We start from the raw sequence: 18,850 nt of genomic DNA on the forward strand, positions 1-18,850 counted from the left end.
TCCCTTTACACACGTGAGGTTTGTTTACATTTTTTGTGGGAAAGAATCTCATAAGTAATTTCATATTTTTTAAACATTTTCATTGATTTCGCAATTGACATTAGATGGTTAGGTTACTACATCACGGTCTTAAAAAAAGTCTTTAGTAACAGTCCCTGATATATTCGATTAATAAGGCAATGTATAACATTGCTTCCAGTAAACTGAACAGAACAGTATATATTTTTAAACGTAATAACTCTATTGACATTGATGGTATTACCAATATCTAAATGTTTCACCGCTTACTCTACTAAAAAAAATGTAGTCAGATTGATTATTTTATATGCAGTTAACGCAACGGAAGATGAGCGAAGAGGTACTTATCGGTTTGAATTAAAAGAGAAGACCAACAATGTTTCCATCAACCTTAAATATATATTCAGAAATAATCCCCTCGGTATCACAAACAAAAACGTTTTTGTAAGCGAGAAATTAATATTTATTAAAACCGGAAGTGATGTAGTTGGTTCAACATGCTTTGTGTACTTTTATAGCCATCTGGTATAAGAACTACTATTTGTATTCTTGCGTGTGCTAGGAAAATTATGTCTTTGCATATTCATCTTTACGAAAACGGGTTTCACGACAGTGGTATAAACAGCTGTGTTTATTCAATCCAATCGACGTTATATTATACCTGTGCTATTTATATCCCGGTACGGTCATATTTGAAATATTGATATCTACTGAAGATGACTAATGGTAAGAAATTTAATATTTGTTATATTTCTTTTGAATATTTAGTGTCATTTGGGGGTGGGGGTGTATCAAGGATAGGCAGCAGTCACACAGGGACTTTTGAGTGTTCACTATTCACAAAATAATGCAACAGTATTTGGTCTTTAAGTCAGGTTCTGGATGACATCACTGGTTTAACATCTTATAATACTTTTATTCTGCTTCTTACATATCAAGTACAAACATCTTAATGTTAAAGACCCCATAACTAACTTGTATTGAGGGAGTCATGTCCTAGCTTGGCACAAATATTCTAGACAAAGGATCCGATCTCATTACACATCTGGCTACTGTATCATATCAGATTTAACATTCAGTACAGTTTGCTTATCAGACAAAGGAAGTTAAATAGAACCGGCCAGCAGGACCACCAGGGATGTCGATAGCGGACAGGTTGATATTAAGATCGGTTTCACGTGTCAAGATGGCACGAAGCGTCTATAACATCTGTCGCTATGTAACAATAAGCAACTAACATATATTTGAATCTTTAAGGAGAGTGGATTGAATAAATATCGTATTCACTATTATATTCAATTCCATCATTTCCCAGATTGATTAATAAGGGTCACATAGAATTTATTTTAAAAATCGGATTAAAAATGTAGAACCCATTGTATTTGCGATAGTTTCGTACATTTCATAATAATAATTGTATTATGCAACTATTTAATCCACTATGTCCAGGTGTTACCGACATACGTTATTTCTTTCATCGCGGTATGAAAAATACGTATAAATACTGTAAAGAATTAAACATCTGTCCGTATTATCTGCCTATCGTCATGTTTTTAACGAAACTGATATCAATATACACAAATTAAGTATTAATTGGGATTTTCGTTTCTTTTTCACTGCTCACCGTAAAATTAAAGGCATAAACAAATTGATAAATATATATTTACGGCATACTTCTGAATAATAGCGAGATATAATAATTCACAAAGTTGTTAACTGATTCTTCAGAAACTAATATACCAAGTCAGTATGATACTGACTATGGATATGATCAAACCTATGATCCAGCATTCATTGCTGAACAGCAGCGTGCACTTGGTGAAGCTGCAGCCCGAGTTCAGGCTAGAACGACTCCAGGCGATGACAGGCATGCATCGCCACCTATTCCACTAAATGCTTATGGATATGATCAACAAAGCCTTGCCGGAGCTAGACCAGAGTATTCTGATACCATCAGTACTCAAGATCAGATGGTACGTTGGATGTTTGTATTTTATTATATTTACCAACACCGTTTTAAAATAGTTATAGGGCAATTTATAATATATTTAATTCCTGGTGAGGCCCGGATTCTCACAACAACCCTTGACTATAAAAGTCCCTTTTCATTGTGGTCTTCATTTAGATTATAACGAATATAGTCCAGAGGACTCCTAGTAATACAACAATCTTTGGTTGATAGACATATCTGCCCTTTATTACATGCACAGTACTGGCATCGGTAGCAACCAAGGCGGGCGTTTTATCTAATTTAGGGGCATGCTGCCTATCATATTACTGATTGAAATTGTGCCATTGGGTTACAGCTTTCAACCCATTAGTTGATATATTTCAGATGAACCAGCCTGTGTTGACCACAGTAACAACACAGAAACCAGAGTCTCACATTTGGTTATCTGTCTTCACGTGTGTGTGTTGTTGCATGCCACTGGGATTAGTAGCCACAATAATGTCTTTAAAGGTAAGTTCAGTTTTATTTGTTTGTTCTTTTTGGAGTAATGAAGAAATCTAATGCTGACTTTTAAACCTTATAAATGATCCCTGCTATTTCTAATCATCCACATTTAATATGGACTGTATTGTCGTCACCTCGATCGGTCTCCAAGTTCTTGTAAACACTTCACATGTCTATAATTATATACTGAGCGCCATGGAAAACGCATCACTTAGTTTTTCGTATAACAAAATGATCCTGTAAACATATCATATTTATTTTGCTTCTTATTGTGAACAATATTCAAATGGGAACACATCAATAACAACACATTTGTACACTTATGGATGTTAAATCTGTAATCAACGGTACAAAGTCAGAGTGGTCAAAACCAAAAGTACGACACAGATGTCAGTAGCGCGCGTGTCGTCCACGGGCTCTTACGCACGCTGTGCAGCCACGTCGCATGGAATTAACCAATGTTCGAAAGAAGGCCTGGGGCAAATTGTTCCATTCTTGGACAAGAACAGCTTCTAAAGCAGCAATGGTGTGCACCTGTGGTCTCCGATACAGACGGCGTCCAATCTCATCCCAGACATGTTCTATCGGTGCCATGTCCGGAGACATGGCTGGCCAGTCCAAGACATTGATGTTGTTAGCAGCCAGGTGGTCCATACTAAAACGGGCGGTATGCGAACGTGCATTATCCTGTTGGAAGTGCAAGACATATCACGGTAGGCTACAGCATTAACGCGACCCCTGCAAATGTGTAGGGCGGTCCGGTGATGAAATGTGAAGCCTCCCCACATCATTACACTTCCCCCACCCCATCGATTCGTTTCGAAGACGCAGCATTCTGCAAGACGTTCCCCAAGACGTCTCCACACACGTTAACGGCCATCAGCGTGATAAAGATGAAAGCGACTCTCATCACTGAAGAGCACACTTTGCCAGTCTACTCTTCTCCATGTCTGGTGTCCTTGAGCCCATATCAAACGCCGCTGAAGGTGATGATCCCTGAGGATAGCTCCAACATAAGGTCGTCGTGCACGGAGTCCTACTTCTCTTAGACGTCTTACGGTGTTGGCACTTACTGGTCCTTGTCTTCCGACGACTGCTGCACCTGTTCGAGTCGCCGGGCGGAATCTGTCACGCAGATGAGTGACCCGGATGTAGCGGTCTTGAGCCTGTTTTGTAACGCGTTGTGGACCAGGACGTTGACGGTCACGTGTTGATCCAGTAACTCGAACACGTTCCACCAACCTTTTTATAGTGGACTGATGACAATTGAAGTGTCTGGCAATAGAACGTGTAGACATGCCAGCCCTGGACATTCCCGTGGCTTCATTCCGTTGATTTTCAGTAAGTCTCGGCATCTCTAGCTCGATTCCTTCACACGTCCAACAACAAATTACGACAGATTGACGTTTCACAGTTCATGTACTGCATATTAAGTTGAAAACATGCTTTTAAAGGGCTCACACACAATGCTGCACGTGAATATTGGGTTTTTCACGTGCATCTCGTGCGATTTTTTTTTTTTTTTTTTTTTTTTGCACACGGGCCGATATGTTTTGCGTTTGGGAGCATTGTGTGAAACAATAGTTCATAGTATTGCATAATATTATACATACAAAACCACCTAGTAATAAAATATTTGGGATAAAAAGTGATGCGTTTTCCATGACGCTCAGTATATATAATAAGGTATAGCCTGTTCGTACCTTAACGTTGCAGTAAACATTTTATTGCTTAAATTTCTCATGACATAATCTACTTTAACATGTACTAAGATTAACTATTTAATATTAATAAATACAACAAAATCAAAATGTCAACGCTAGATAATGTCCGGGATTGGATTCAATCGGATATAAACTAGGCCTATTTAGGCCAGATTCGAAGAAAATTCTTAAGCACGTTCTTGTGCTTAAATTTTAAGTATACTTTGCATTTAAATAAACTTATCTTATTTTGTGTTCCCAGAAAATTCTTAAGAACGTTCTTGTACTTCGATTTTAAGTAGACTTCAGTGTAAGCACAAGCACGTAATTATAGTTCCAAGAAAAAACTTAAGCACAACTTCGTTCTTAAACATTGTCAATCTAAGCACACGTCCCAAGCAAGGTATACGGCTTGCTTACCAACCTTAAGTCTGTTTCTGCTTCAAACAAGATGGCTGACCGTAGAGTTATTCGATGTCATTTCCTACATCTTTTGGGTCCAAAGAGACAATTGAAGACAGAGAAAATCCTTTAGAAACATATTCTCGAGAAGAATGCTATAGAAAATTTCGCTTCTATCCTGAAACCATTTCATTTATTTGCCAATTAGTAAACAACACAAACACACGGGCAACTTGAAGATCAGGCGTTCTCACAATTATTCAGTTTGTTTGCATGTGCTTGCGTGGCACATTTTATAATTATGTGTATGGGGGACATGTCAAATGCATCTAAATCGACCATTTGCCGGGAAGCAGTCGACCAATTTATGACGTAATTCGCATACCAAAATTGTTTTTATGACGTTAGAGAGCATCGTAGTCTCAGTTTACCGGGGGGGGGGGGGCTACAAATAGAAGAACTAGATTCGTCCATCATGAGATCAGGGGATGCAATTACATGTACTAGCTAATCTTTGTGCTAATAACAACACAGGAAATAATCGCAAGGTGTTTGACTGTATTGTGTACTGGAAGGGGGTTTCACATAACACCTTGATGGTCTGAAAAAGGCGTCTTTATTCCAGAATTTAATTAATCGAACCACATGGCTAAAGTTACCTCAGTTCCGACTACAACTTCATTTACCTTAATCTTATTTAAGAAGGGTACGGTCAATGATTTACAATCAATACATGACCCACTGTGTATAGATTTGATTTTAGGCTTTATTATATGTCTTATAAAAATGCGCTTAGCGCGCGTTGTGTCCGAAGGTCTGTCATTGAGTCAAATGACGTGGTTTCCTCCATTCCCCGCTTGTGTGTGACAAGGAGTAGGGTCGCCAGTCCAACCTCGTGGTTTTTCTCCGGGTCCTCCGGTTTCTTCCCACTGATAAAGCCCCCCCTCTCTCTCTCTCTCTCTCTCTCTCTCTCTCTCTGAAACTAAAGTTTTAACGCTTAACGGTTTTTGAATTTGTACACTTCTGCATATGTAAGATGCGCTACGCCGATTTTGAGACTGTTTTATTTAATTGTGTTTACAGTTGTGTAAATGTTAAACTTGTTTGTAATTTCAATGGAATGGTATTACAATATTTAATATTACACACATGTTTATGATGTGTATCATTTGTTTGAGACTGTTTTGTTACATTTTCCACCTGGGAAATAAATTGTGAAATCACGTCCTTAATGTTCTAAAAAAATACCTATACGTATTTAGAGATTGAAATTTCAGGGCAAATGTTTTGATATTTAGTTTCCTCTACGTCTGGCTTAGTCGCTATTGTATGAAAGAAGATAGTGGTCAATAGCGCAATAGATATCGCGATATTAATGAGGTAATATGTCAACATAGAGTGATCCTTAAGATGATTTTACCAATGAAAAGACAATTGTTGCCGAGTTAATTGAATCATCACGCTATGTTCTCAACCTATTCCATTTCGCCGTAGTATATATCGAAATAGCGTTTGGCGATATTTTGAGAACATCTCAAATCGCGAAAGAGCTTTTTGTGAATTATCGAATATCACATTTTGAGAAAAAATAAATTTTATGAAATCCATACATAAAAAAATATTCTTGCCGGAAGCCAATCTTACGTAAACGCGATACGGCAATTATAATATAGAGGTCCGTCTTCATTAGCTCAGTTGGAGCAGAACAGTAGGACGTACAAAAAGAGAGAGAGACAGAGAAATGGGTTTTAACGTCCACTCGACACAAACTAGGTCATTTCGGGACTAACATTTGGTTTAATTTTATTTCAATAATTCGCTTGCGTGTAGGGGTCTTTAGCAGTGGGAAGAAACCGGAGGACCAGGAGAAAACCCACGAGGTTGGACAGGCGACCCTACTCCTTGTCACGTACAACCTGGGATTCGAAACCACGCCAGTTGACTTAATGACCGGCTTTATGATACAGCGCGCATGTGCTAACTATTCGGCCATCCAACCCCCCGACGTACAAAAAGAAACATACAAATAAGATTAACCTTCTTATCAGTCTACATTTAAATGAAATGTATTAGAATATGGCCGATATTCTATAACTTCAGCGTTTAAAACAAGCATTATGCAAGAGCTAAATCTGCCTATTGCGGACCTTTCTTTATGGTTTAAATGTGATATAAATTATTAATTAGACATTAACTTACTTACCAAGACCACAATTAATCAACTCTAGTTGTTCAACAGTTTTAACTATGCAATTTGCTGTTAATGATTTAACCATAAAAATGGATAACCGAGACTATTATCGTATATAGCATTGACAATTAGTGCTACACTGTTCTTGTAACGATGATAATTCGGCTCAGAGTGAAGTAATTTGACTGAAATTTTCAATATATTTCCTTTTCATTATTTATTTTTTAAACTATTGTAATTTTATATAATGTCCTTTAAGGAAACCACCATATCTATAGGCTCAGCAATAAACTGCAACTCATTATTTTAGCGAAATTTTCTGTAGAAGCCTGTCTTCAATCTTAAGGCAGATCATTCAGGGCCATTCAACATTCTGAAAATGGTGATTGCTGACGACATATTTTCTAAGACAAAATTCTATTTCGTTTCAGGCTAATTCTGCCGCAGAAAATGGTTCATATGATGTAGCCAGAAGCTACGCCCAAATGGCTAAAGGCCTCGTCATTGCAGGAGTTATAGTAGGCACGATCATCGCAGTGATTGCTGCAGTGATATTCTTCAACGCAGATTCTTATGTAGAATTGTAATCGTTAACCCCCATGTCCAACAAACAATACGAAATCATTCAATTATGTTTGTTCCTTTCAATATCAAAAAAAAAGTTATTTTCATTAAAAATAAATATTATTTCTCCTTTTTTAAAAACATTTACGAATAAATAGTGTTCGGTCCCTGTTATTAAAGCTTTAAATTAGCATCTTTTCTCATTAAAATATGTATAATCTTTCCATTACCTGTTAATAGTTTCATTAAAATACACACACATATGCCCGCCAGCAGCATTTTGAGGGTGATAGGCAATAACGGCGCATAAAATTAATGTGAGATTCTGAATTTCGACACGGGGTCACTTAGCGCAAGAGTGGCCAAACTATAACACAATAAGCACTGTTTCTATCTTCGTTCGCATTTTTTAATTTAATATTCTGAAATTATATGTCATATCACAAGCAGTAATTTATTATAACATACTGAAACAACTTTGTTGTAATCAGAAAATTCCACATTAAAAATTGTATTTAACATTTGAATTACATTGCATTCATGTCACTATATATATTATATATACAAGGGATTATATATATTACAATCCCTTGTTATACTCTTCTACACCATGTTTAATTCATCTAAAATAGGTCAGTGTTTACTACATCCTGGTCTAACGAAAAGTCTTTAGTCACTATATTCTGGCCTAAAGAAAAAGTCTTTGTCCAATAACCTAAAAACTAGTCCCCTATATATTTGATCAATAAAATATAACTATTGCTAACCATGAGAGGGGGGGGGGGGAGAGATTATGGGGGTAGGATGTGTTAAAACTCTCAGGGTGACCCTTTCTTGTACATGGGTGGTTAGAGAGGAAATCAGCGCGGAGTGGAGGGAGCTAGCTGTAAATCACTCGGGTGGGTAAAAGCGCGACAGAGCCCTGGTGGGGATTGGACAATATCAGTACAGTTGGATCCATTCTAGTAATGCATTTATTAGTGTATCTCTGAATATGATAGGGGATGCAGTGCTGCCCTCTCCTCCCCCGCACTCGTGTCAAAATCTAGTGTAAGAAAACTAAAATCTGTGGTATATTTAAGTTCCACAAAGCTCAATCAAAGACAGATAATGCGGGTTTTTGTTTCAGATTATGAAGCAGGCTTACTATCAACCACTATGTACTATTATGGACATTGGATGCCCATTTTCTACGAATTAGCCCAGATCTTTGATTCGATTGACTGAGTTAATTTGCAGGTCACCTTTTTAACCCTAAATCGTATGTCAAAGCCAGACAGATCCTCAGATGCACGAAGGCGACACTCCTACCTAAATGCAAAGCTCTATCTATAAATTTGCTTCCAGTAAACTGAACAGAACAGTATATTTGTAAACATAATAACTCTATTGACACTTATAGTATTACCGATATCTAATTTTTTCACCGCTTACTCTACCCCTAAATGTACCCAGATTGATTATTATATATGCAGTTAGGGCAAGGCAAGATGACCGAAGGGATACTTATCGGCTTGCATTAATAAAAACTAGACTAGCAGCCTGATTCCCGCAGTTTATATACCAAAGTGATTGAGTTAATTTGCAGGTCCCCTTGTTAACCCTAAATCGCACGTCCAAGCCCGACAGATCCATAAATGCACGAAGTCAATACCTAAATGCAAAATTCGATCTATGTGTAGCATGCAATAAGTTGAAGAGAACAGTATGACACGTAATAACTCTATTGACACTTAAAATATTACCAATATTTGATTTTTTCACCGCTTACTCTACTAAAAAATGTACTCGCATTTTAAAAAAAAAACTAGACTAGCAGCCTGCTTCCAGCAGTACATACCAAATAATCTGTAAACATTGTAGATATGCAGTGAATTTCATTCCGATTTAATTACATTAATTTCACACTTCCATAATCAAATGAACAGGATAAAAAGGATGAAGCCCATAGAGAGGCACCTATCATGGTATCGAACCTATAATCTTTGCTCACACCCCTTTAACCATTGATATGTCGTTTAACAGTTTAAGACGAGCAGACGATACCGGGAACAACATATTCGTTTTAAAAGATAGTTTTGTTCAACAATCAACATTGTAATTTTCGTATTAGTTAAATTGCAAAACTAATAATGGTGCACGGTTATTTTTGTTCAACAATCAACATTTTAAATCTTCGTATTAGTTAAAGGACAATATTGGTGCCAGTCATTATCACATATGTGTTAGAGCTGGTTAAACACATTCCAAGTATATTTTTAACACAGAGATCATTGCTACGATAGCTGAGTAATACAGGTTTCCCGTATCGGAAGTGACGAACGCAAAAGGAAAACACGAGTCGCCGCTCTATATAACTGACTGAAGCGACGAGTGATAACAGATACACGGCCGAATTTCTACTCACTAATAATTCCTTCGATGACGAAAAGTTGTTATATGGGACTGTAAGAGGATATCTGACAATTCAATAAAGTAATTGAATGTCATTAGATAAGTGAACACGAGAAAAGTAGAAATAGTCCGTATATTCCCTTGTTTATATTCATTCTATACCTTATAAAAACATGGTAATGCACGGACTTTTTCTGTTTTTCTTTCGTGTTCTCTTATCTAGTGGCAGTCAATTCTTTTTATGAAGTGTCAGATATCCTCTCACAGTCTCACACAACAACTGTTGGTCTTTAAAGGAATTATTAGTGAACAGAAATTCGGCCGTGTATCTGTTATCACTCGTCGCTTCAGTCAGTTATATAGAGCGGTGACTCGTGTTTTCCTTTGGCGTTCGTCACTTCCGATACGGTAAACCTGTATTACTCGGCTATCGTAGCAATGATCTATGGGCTAAAAGTATATTTGGAATGTGTTTAACCAGCTCTAACACATATGTGATAATGACTGGCACCAATATTGTCCTTTAAATTGTAAAACTAATAATGGTGCAGAGGAATCGAGTTTAATATTACTCACACTGATTTATAAGAAACTTAGAAACGAGTTTGTCAAAGCGGATACTGTAACCAAACTATTCACACTGTGTAATCGACATGTATGTAATCTTCAAGTAAAATTTCGAAATTTAATTACATGTATAATAATAATAAAAACTTTATTGCATGAGGCAACTTATTTAGTTTGCAACAACTTATCTTACATAAGTCCCTCCTTAACTACAAAATATACATGTAATATCTGGGATGGATACAAATATTTATAAACGAAATCGGGTTGGTGACAACGAGAACTGGGCTAATTACGTACCTTGCGTTATCGCACAACTTTCTTAGACTAACTCACTGACAGTTCTGCCACCATCCATGTCTGGAAATGGGTTATTGTTGTCGAACCATCGGGCGTAAATGGGTGTAAGAATGAAACACTTACCCAAATATGGAAATGGCCCGCCCTTATAGTTGACGTACCTAAATGTTTTATATAAATTAAATTTGCTTCAGACATCATTCGAGGTTAGGGATAGAGACATCATGCGAGGTTCTTAGAAGAAGGCATACCCACCGCCTCCTCGACTTAGAGGGTGGGATAGAGACAACATGCAGTGTTCCTAGAGAGAAATCCCTTTAGCCGCCTAAGCTTAGAGACCGGGGAAGATCATCATGTAGACTTGGAAAGAAGAGCGTAGTTTTCCCCACAGAACACAGACTATGGGATAGGGAACTTATCTAGATTATAGTTAATGTCATAGGTGTGTGTGTGTAGTTTCCTACATTTAACCTTTGTAGTATGGATGTTATAAAGATATATAACCAGGTATAACAACACAGTGTTCCAGAGTTAATCGATCTTGAGTAAACAACGTGGGAGGCCCAACTGAATACAGTGACACACGACAGTGTCTCATCGTTCTTTTTGACGGTTGCGACCAGGATAGTGTCACACAATAACAACATCATTTTTAGCTTTAATGAGACACATATGGACACATGCCCTTAGTGGTACCTTAGGAACTTACATCAATGTTGGCAACAAAAATTTTTCTAGACTATTTTCAGATTGCTTCTTTTTCTTTATGACACACGCATTCACTAAATCATCCCTCTAAATTATAACTAGATGATGGTCAGTATTCTATTATTTTAAATGTTTTATATGTATCTTAAGGCTCTCTCGAACTCAGATATCAATAGTTTGCTCAACATGCACGTAAATAGACAATAGTATTAAGCCAAAGAATACCAGAAAACCACGATAATAGATTGTAAATAATATTATGGTAACATAAGCAAAATATGTTTTAGAATTATGTTACATAATTTGTCTGTTGGGTAGAAACTGTCCAAAATTCTAAATCAGTTTTTGAAAAACAAGAGATAAATCTAAGATAGATCCTATATAATATATCTATCTCTTATGGAAGAGGGTTTGACCCTTCTTCGACGCCATTCATAAGTTATTACGGTCCTAAGATACAGTAATTGTTATTTCTATGGTTACGGGTGAGAGGAACATCACATGCGTTCTGTCGAGGCATCGGGTTCAAAATGCGATCTAGAATAAAAGTAGAAAATCAAAAGAAGAATGTAAAAAGTAGAAAATCACAATGAAGAGGGAAAATTTTGAACTCTCAAACATTTTCTCTGCTGGTGCCGATTGTATTCAGATGTACGAAAAACACACCAAATCTTTTAACATTACACCAGCAATTAATTAAATCACTCCGATTTGGCACAGATAAACAGGCTACAACCAATAACCTCTTTAAAATAGTACATGAATTTTTTGATGTCACCAGACGTTTCAATATTTGATTTTAATTTCTTATCAATTTTAAATCATAAAATAGCAGATCTTCTTTCATTTGTTAGAAATGGTGTGTACATAACCTGGTTACTTTAAATGTTTTCTTCCCCCTTATTTTTTATAATATGTAAATAACAGATCTGTTTATAAATATTTTATTTTCCTTGTATGAGGAGAGAGGTGAGATAGGCTATTATGCCTGTTCCCCAATCCGTTGTCATTCAATTTGAAATAAAATATTGTTTACAAAAACAGGGAAAATTATTATCTAAAAGCATATTTTTATGGTAGAAATCTATAACTTTATGCATTCTGTCTGCAAAAACATCTGCTTTAGAAAACTGTGACTAGAAAATTTAAGTCGAAAGTCAAAAGTTGACAATAGAAAGTTGATCGTAAAAAGTATCAAGTATGTCCATGAAAGTAGAATTATGACGATTAAATGTTGAAAAGCTTGATGTTTTTGCAGATTACATGCATAAAGCTATGGTTTTCCACCATTAAAATACCCTTTTAGGTACGAATTTTCCCTTTTACTTTTGATTTTCTACGTATTACTCAAGATCGCATTTTGACCCAGATACCTCGCCATAATGCATATTCACCTTTCTTCTGCGATGTAACATAAATATAAAAACAGGTATTCACGACATTTGTAAAAACGGATAAAAGGCTTTGTGCATTCCAACCAATCGACGTTTTATTAACAGACCTATATTTTACCCGTGCTTTTTGTATACGGGTAGGGACATAATAATATTTGATGTTTTGATATCTACTGAAGATGGCTAATGGTAAGCAATTTAATTTTCTGGCATTTCTTTTGAGTATCCCTGCAGATTGTTATACACGAGACAGTGGGTATGAGTTCAGGCTCGAATATTCATAAGAGTGACAAAAACTAGAAAAGCAAAAAGGCAGTCGTATATGACGTTTACAATATTTTGGACGTTACATATTAAACGATAGTTTATTCCGGTTCCACTGAACTAAAGTCATTCTTGTATTGGATTATAAATCGTGATTCGGCTTGTTTTCTACAGTTTCACCTAGGCAATCTTTATTTGTCTAATTTATATTCATTTCATATTTGACCTCGCCAATCATGTAATAACAGTAAAGCTATAAACTTTCGATTGTTATATACGTCTGTGCATATATACATATATTCGTTTGTATTCGAAAACTGCAAACTAAGCTATTTGTATGATCAAACTTTGTATTATGTACATGACTACAACAAAAACTGATTAGTTATAAGAACTCCTGGGATGTAAAGCGGCATCCGATGTTTTAACGTACTCTTCTTCGGACAAGACATTTGTCACAATTTGAGACCAGGCGTTGTGTGAAGACTAAACTTACCTCTTTTGAAAATGAGTTTAAATTGGGAAAATCAGGCTTAGATGGAATCCACAAACTTCAGTATCGTTTTACACATGATTTGCAAAAATTATTTTACAAGATAATTATTGAATTCTGGTACTGTATGAGACGTTCATGTGGACGTATATTGTCGTCGCCCCTGTCCGTCCGTCCACAATTGTTTGATGTCAGTCTACAGGTCAAAATTTTTATTCGATTTCAACGAAACTTGAAATATAGGTTTATCGCCCCAAGATCTCGGTCCCTATCGATATTGGCATGTATCGGACCGTTATTTCGTGGATTATGGTTCCTGATTGTACGAAAAATCACGTTTTTAGCTTGTGGGCACTGTAGAGGTCAGAATTTTTATCCGATTTTATTGAAACTTGAAAAGTAAGTTTATAACCCGATGGTCGCCATTCCGTTCGATATTCGCGCATATAGGACTGTAACTTCCTGAATTATGGCGCCTCATTGTACGAAAAATCACGTTTTTTAGCTTGTGGACCCTATAGAGGTCGGACCAAAATTGACGGACAAAATGGCCGCCCCTCGTACGCAAATAGTGTAAATATCTGGTATATCAAGGTTGTGGACCATCTAGAGGTCATATTTTTTATCCGATTTTGATGAAACTTGAAATACATGTTTATAACCGACAGATCTTGGTTCCTTTCGACATTTGCGCATATCGGTTCGTATCTTCCTGAATTATGGCCCTTCATTGTACAAAATTTAGAGGTCACAATTTTTATCCCATTTAAAAAAAAACTTGTGAATGTATCACTGTTACACACTAATATCATGGTTCCTTTTGATAATCGCGCATATCCGAACGTAACTTCACAATTTCTTTCCAATTTTAAAAGCAGTTTAAATATATCACCATTCCACCATACTGAAGGTTGAATTCGAATTTCGGGAAAATTTAAAACTGCCGAACAAAATGGCCGCTCTTTGTACGCAAATATGTAATACGAAGGTTGTGGACCCTCTAGAGGTCACAATTTTTATCCGATTTTGTTGAAACTTGATATGTATGTTCATAACCCAAAGATCTCGATTCCGTTCGATATTAATTATCGGACCATATCTTCATGGATTATGGCCCCTAATTATACAAAAAAATCATTTTTTTTTTTTAGCTCGTTCTCTGTCCATCTGTTTCAAAATGTGGGCGTATCTTGCATGGAAAAAGCTTGTTAACACTTGGTATTTGATGTAGAACATCAATTAATTGTCAAATGTTCTAAGTTTAAAATTTATAAAATATTTTATTAGTAAACCTTGACATGTCTAATTTTTGACGTATTGTGTGATTTTGAGTTCTAATTTTTATATATGTGTGATTTTGAGTTTTAATCCTAAACTACTATGGCGTTACAATGCTGAAATTAAAAGAATGTTCAGTGCTCTTAATATCGACGGAGTAATGGCGAGAAAAATATTACCCAAAGTCATTCATTGATTCTTCAGAAACCAATCTACCCAGTCAGTATGATACTGATTATGGATATGATAAAACCTATGATCCAGAATTCATCGCTGGACAACAAATTGCATTGAATGAAGCTGCTGCCCGAGTTCTGACTAGAACTAACCCAATGCAATGGCGACAAGAAGGTGACAGGTCTACATATCCATCTATTCAACCAGATGTCTATGGGTATGACCAACCAACCCCAAACGGAGCTAGACAACAGTATCATCCCTTTACCATTAATAGTGTGGATGTGGTGGTAAGTTGGATGTTGTTGGGTTGTTTGTTTGTTTTTTGGTTTGTTTTTTTTTTGGGGGGGGGGGGCAGGAACTAGATCCCAAGCGCTGCTTATCTTGCTCTTCGAAAATTCCTACGGACCCGCCGATGTACGATCGATATCAATCTGGGAATGATTGTTCGATTTTTCATACGACGTCAACATTCCAAGATGCCTGGGATCACGTCACATTCGGTTCCTGGTCCATATTTCATAATAATTATGCGACATAATATATTTCAATCATAACGTAACTGCCCTGGACAAAATAACTTCCACGGTAGCCAGCAATCAAGGCTGATGTGTTATATCATATTATTGGGTGATATCGCGCCATGGGTTACACCATTGAACCGTTTATATTTGATGTATTACAGATGAACCAGCCTGTGTTGACCAGAGTAATACGAACACCGAAACCCACCTGTTATACTGGGTTATCTGTCTTCACATGTTTGTTTTGCTGTATGCCATTGGGATTGATAGCAATAATTATGTCTTTAAAGGTGAGTTCAATTTTATTTTCTGTACTGTTCTTGGATTCAAACATAAAAATTCTGCTTGTTTATTTTGGAGTGCAATACTTAGGAGAATTTTTTCTGTGGAAACTGTAAAGTAAAGGACTACCAGACCTGTCAGTTACAAATAAGGCAACATTTACTACAGTCGCCTATGTCTTAATGTAATGGATTTTGGAAATGATTATCTGATGTCGGGGCATTCTCTAAAAAAATTGTATTCCATTTCAGGCTACGTCTGCCGCAGAGGAGGGTTCCTTTGAAGTAGCCAGACATTACGGCGAATCAGCTAAAAACTTGAATATTGCAGGAATTATGATAGGGATCATCATGGTAGTGATTGCTGGAGTGTTGTATCACTCATTCTACAATACAGATCATTATCATTATTAAGACACCAGATCCTAATTATCAGAATTGTAATCTAATAACTAAATGATCAACTTAATTAAGCAAGACGAAAAATTCTAATAATAATATTTGTTCCTGTCATTATCAGATAAATAATTCTTTTCTTTATATAATAATTAATTATTTTCATTATAACAAAATATTCCGTTCATTATTGTATCAATAACTCTTTTTCGGATAAATAATTCTCTTCTTTATCAGATGATAATTAATTTCATAAATCATTCTTTTCATTATCTCATAGAGCATACAAAGGGTGACTTTCGGGTTGAGGGGCAATAGCGGGACGTAAAATTAATTGGCGAATTTCCGCACGGTTTCTCTTCGTGTAGAGGCGATCGAACTTTGGTTCAAGGTTAAGAATGTTTCTATCTCTGGGACATCTTATATTTCGCAAGTTTCGGTAGTGATCTTTATTTGTGACTGCAACACAATAGTAGCATGACTTTCATAAAATTAATTAGAGATAAAGGAATTGATATGAAATGGGATCCTACTGTTTTGCATACGCCATACAGAGAGATATTTTGCCCGGACAGCGGCATCATGGCCGACTCTTATCGAATTCAAACTGCAAATGGATCATTTACATACATCCAAATGAGTACCTAGTTCATCGCCCCTATAACTGTACGTGGCCCCTTAACAAGTCTGTCATACACCACAGACGAGGAGATACCACACCGGCAAATACCGATGAACGTTCTGGGCCAACACCAGGATAGAAGACAGGACCTCCAGGTTAGCGAGTCGACATCTTATTCACTGAACCTATATTACACATGTAGGCCTACATTAAATATTTACAAACGATAAAAATACGCCCAAACAGGACTATTGTAGCCGAACGACTAAACCCTCGCATGTATTGAATATTGTAGCTCAAAATATCTCGCCAATTCATCTGCACCATCTGAAATGACAATGCGAGGGTATTGACGCATTCCGTACTTTTAAGTGACTCGCAAGCTATTAAATTAGACACAAAAAACTGTTTGTTGTGGACAGAAAATTCAGCATTATATCTTTTATTTAACATTTGAATCACATTGCATTCATGTCACAAAATATAAAATAGGTCAGTTATTTTTATACTTAGTTCGTTTACTCTATTACGTTCTCGTTCAGATGGGGCAGGCAACTCGGCATATATCTGAAGGCCACTTTGCTTGGATCAAAGAAACTGAGATTTAACACAACATATGACAGACCAAATAAATGTACTACATTTTAGTTTTATTGATATAATAATAACCAGATGTACACGACTGTGTTAGGAAATTTTCAGCAAGCAGAGAGAGAGAGGGGGGGGGGGGGTGCCGTCCACCGGACACAAACTAGGTCATTTCGGGACTAAAATATGGTTCAGTTTTATTGCAATAATTCGCTTGCGCATAAGGGTCTTTAGCAGTGGACGAGGTTGGACAGGCGACCCTACTTCTTGTCACGCACAACTGGGAAATCAAAACTACGTCAGTTGACTTAATGAAAGAACTTATGATACAACACGCACGCGCTAACCATTCTGCCATCTCACACCCCCGCCAGCAAAGAATTGGAAAAACAACCCGCGACCATCGAATGCCAAAATATAGAAAATATTTTTTTTTTATGTAGCACGGTTTCTATTCAATGAAGAAAACACCAAGTCATAGGTTCAGGATTTTATTGTGGATTAATTTTTACAAATCGGTATAAAGACATAAAGAAATGTATAAATAATTAGAATAATGGTAATTGTATACATTATATATTAAATGAAGCGGAACACATTTAGAAAAGGAATTGATAATGGTGACCTTATTTACAGATATTTATTATTTCTTAAATAATATCAATACATACAAATACATACCCTATAAAATAAGAGTTTATAATAAGTCAGTCAAAATATAAAACTTACCAAGTGTAATACAACATGTTGTTCTTTGTAAAAAGGTTAGTTTACATGTGAGGTTGGATAGAGAAGTTGAATTGTTTAGTTTAGTGAGTTAAAAGTGAATACAGATTAGACTTGCTATTAAAAAGAGAATTCTGACCAGCTTCAAGATATTACGTTAAAGAGACAATACCACACATTTTAAATGGGAAATACCTTATATATAATAAATGAAAAATATACAGTAATACACACGTAACTATAACTACCATAAATTGTGCCAGACATCCATGAATCTTACACAATATGGTGCACTAATAGTGTATTCCACCATATGATTTTCAGAAACCATGTCTGAGTATTGTAGGATTGATAGTTAGCTGTTAACATTTCGCATAAAACTATCGCGATTTAGTGGTATAAGCGTTGTGCATAGTACAGATTGCATGCTTCCAAATCACTAAATAGTTTTTTGTTCTAATAATAGTGACCACTTCTGAATTTAATTGGGGCATCCGTAGTCTTTTAAAGGGGTATAAGCACCCAAGTCCTATCATATTTAAGGGCCAATATAGATTATCGTATAAATTTGCTTCATTTCCATAATGGCTGCATGGATTTCTCTGAAATTTGGTACGGTTCATCCTAAGATGATAAAGATAAGAGTTTGTCTGATTCTGACACAAAGATACGGTCATTATTATTTGTATCGTTACCTGTGCAATGAACATTATGCCTAGTCAGTTTCGTATTACCTCTCTTGGATTTAACATAAAAGCAGTCAGAAATTATTGAGATTGCCAACAAATATGGTCGAAAGGCAAGA

General features: G+C 36.2%; 2 long non-coding RNA genes across 2 annotated transcripts; both read left to right on the top strand.

Moving 5' to 3' along the window:
- Positions 1-587: 587 nt before the first annotated feature.
- Positions 588-7,860, top strand: LOC126830772 (uncharacterized). The gene is made up of 4 exons (XR_007683974.2): positions 588-744; positions 1,747-1,991; positions 2,354-2,479; positions 7,201-7,860. It is a non-coding gene; the product is annotated as an uncharacterized LOC126830772 (long non-coding RNA).
- A 4,868-nt stretch (positions 7,861-12,728) lies between these two features.
- LOC126830769 (uncharacterized) lies at positions 12,729-16,342 on the top strand. The gene is made up of 4 exons (XR_008789014.1): positions 12,729-12,885; positions 14,936-15,198; positions 15,594-15,722; positions 15,966-16,342. It is a non-coding gene; the product is annotated as an uncharacterized LOC126830769 (long non-coding RNA).
- Positions 16,343-18,850: the final 2,508 nt, after the last annotated feature.

This window comes from Patella vulgata, chromosome 8 (genome assembly GCF_932274485.2).
Source record: "Patella vulgata chromosome 8, xgPatVulg1.2, whole genome shotgun sequence".
NCBI classification, from domain to species: domain Eukaryota; kingdom Metazoa; phylum Mollusca; class Gastropoda; family Patellidae; genus Patella; species Patella vulgata.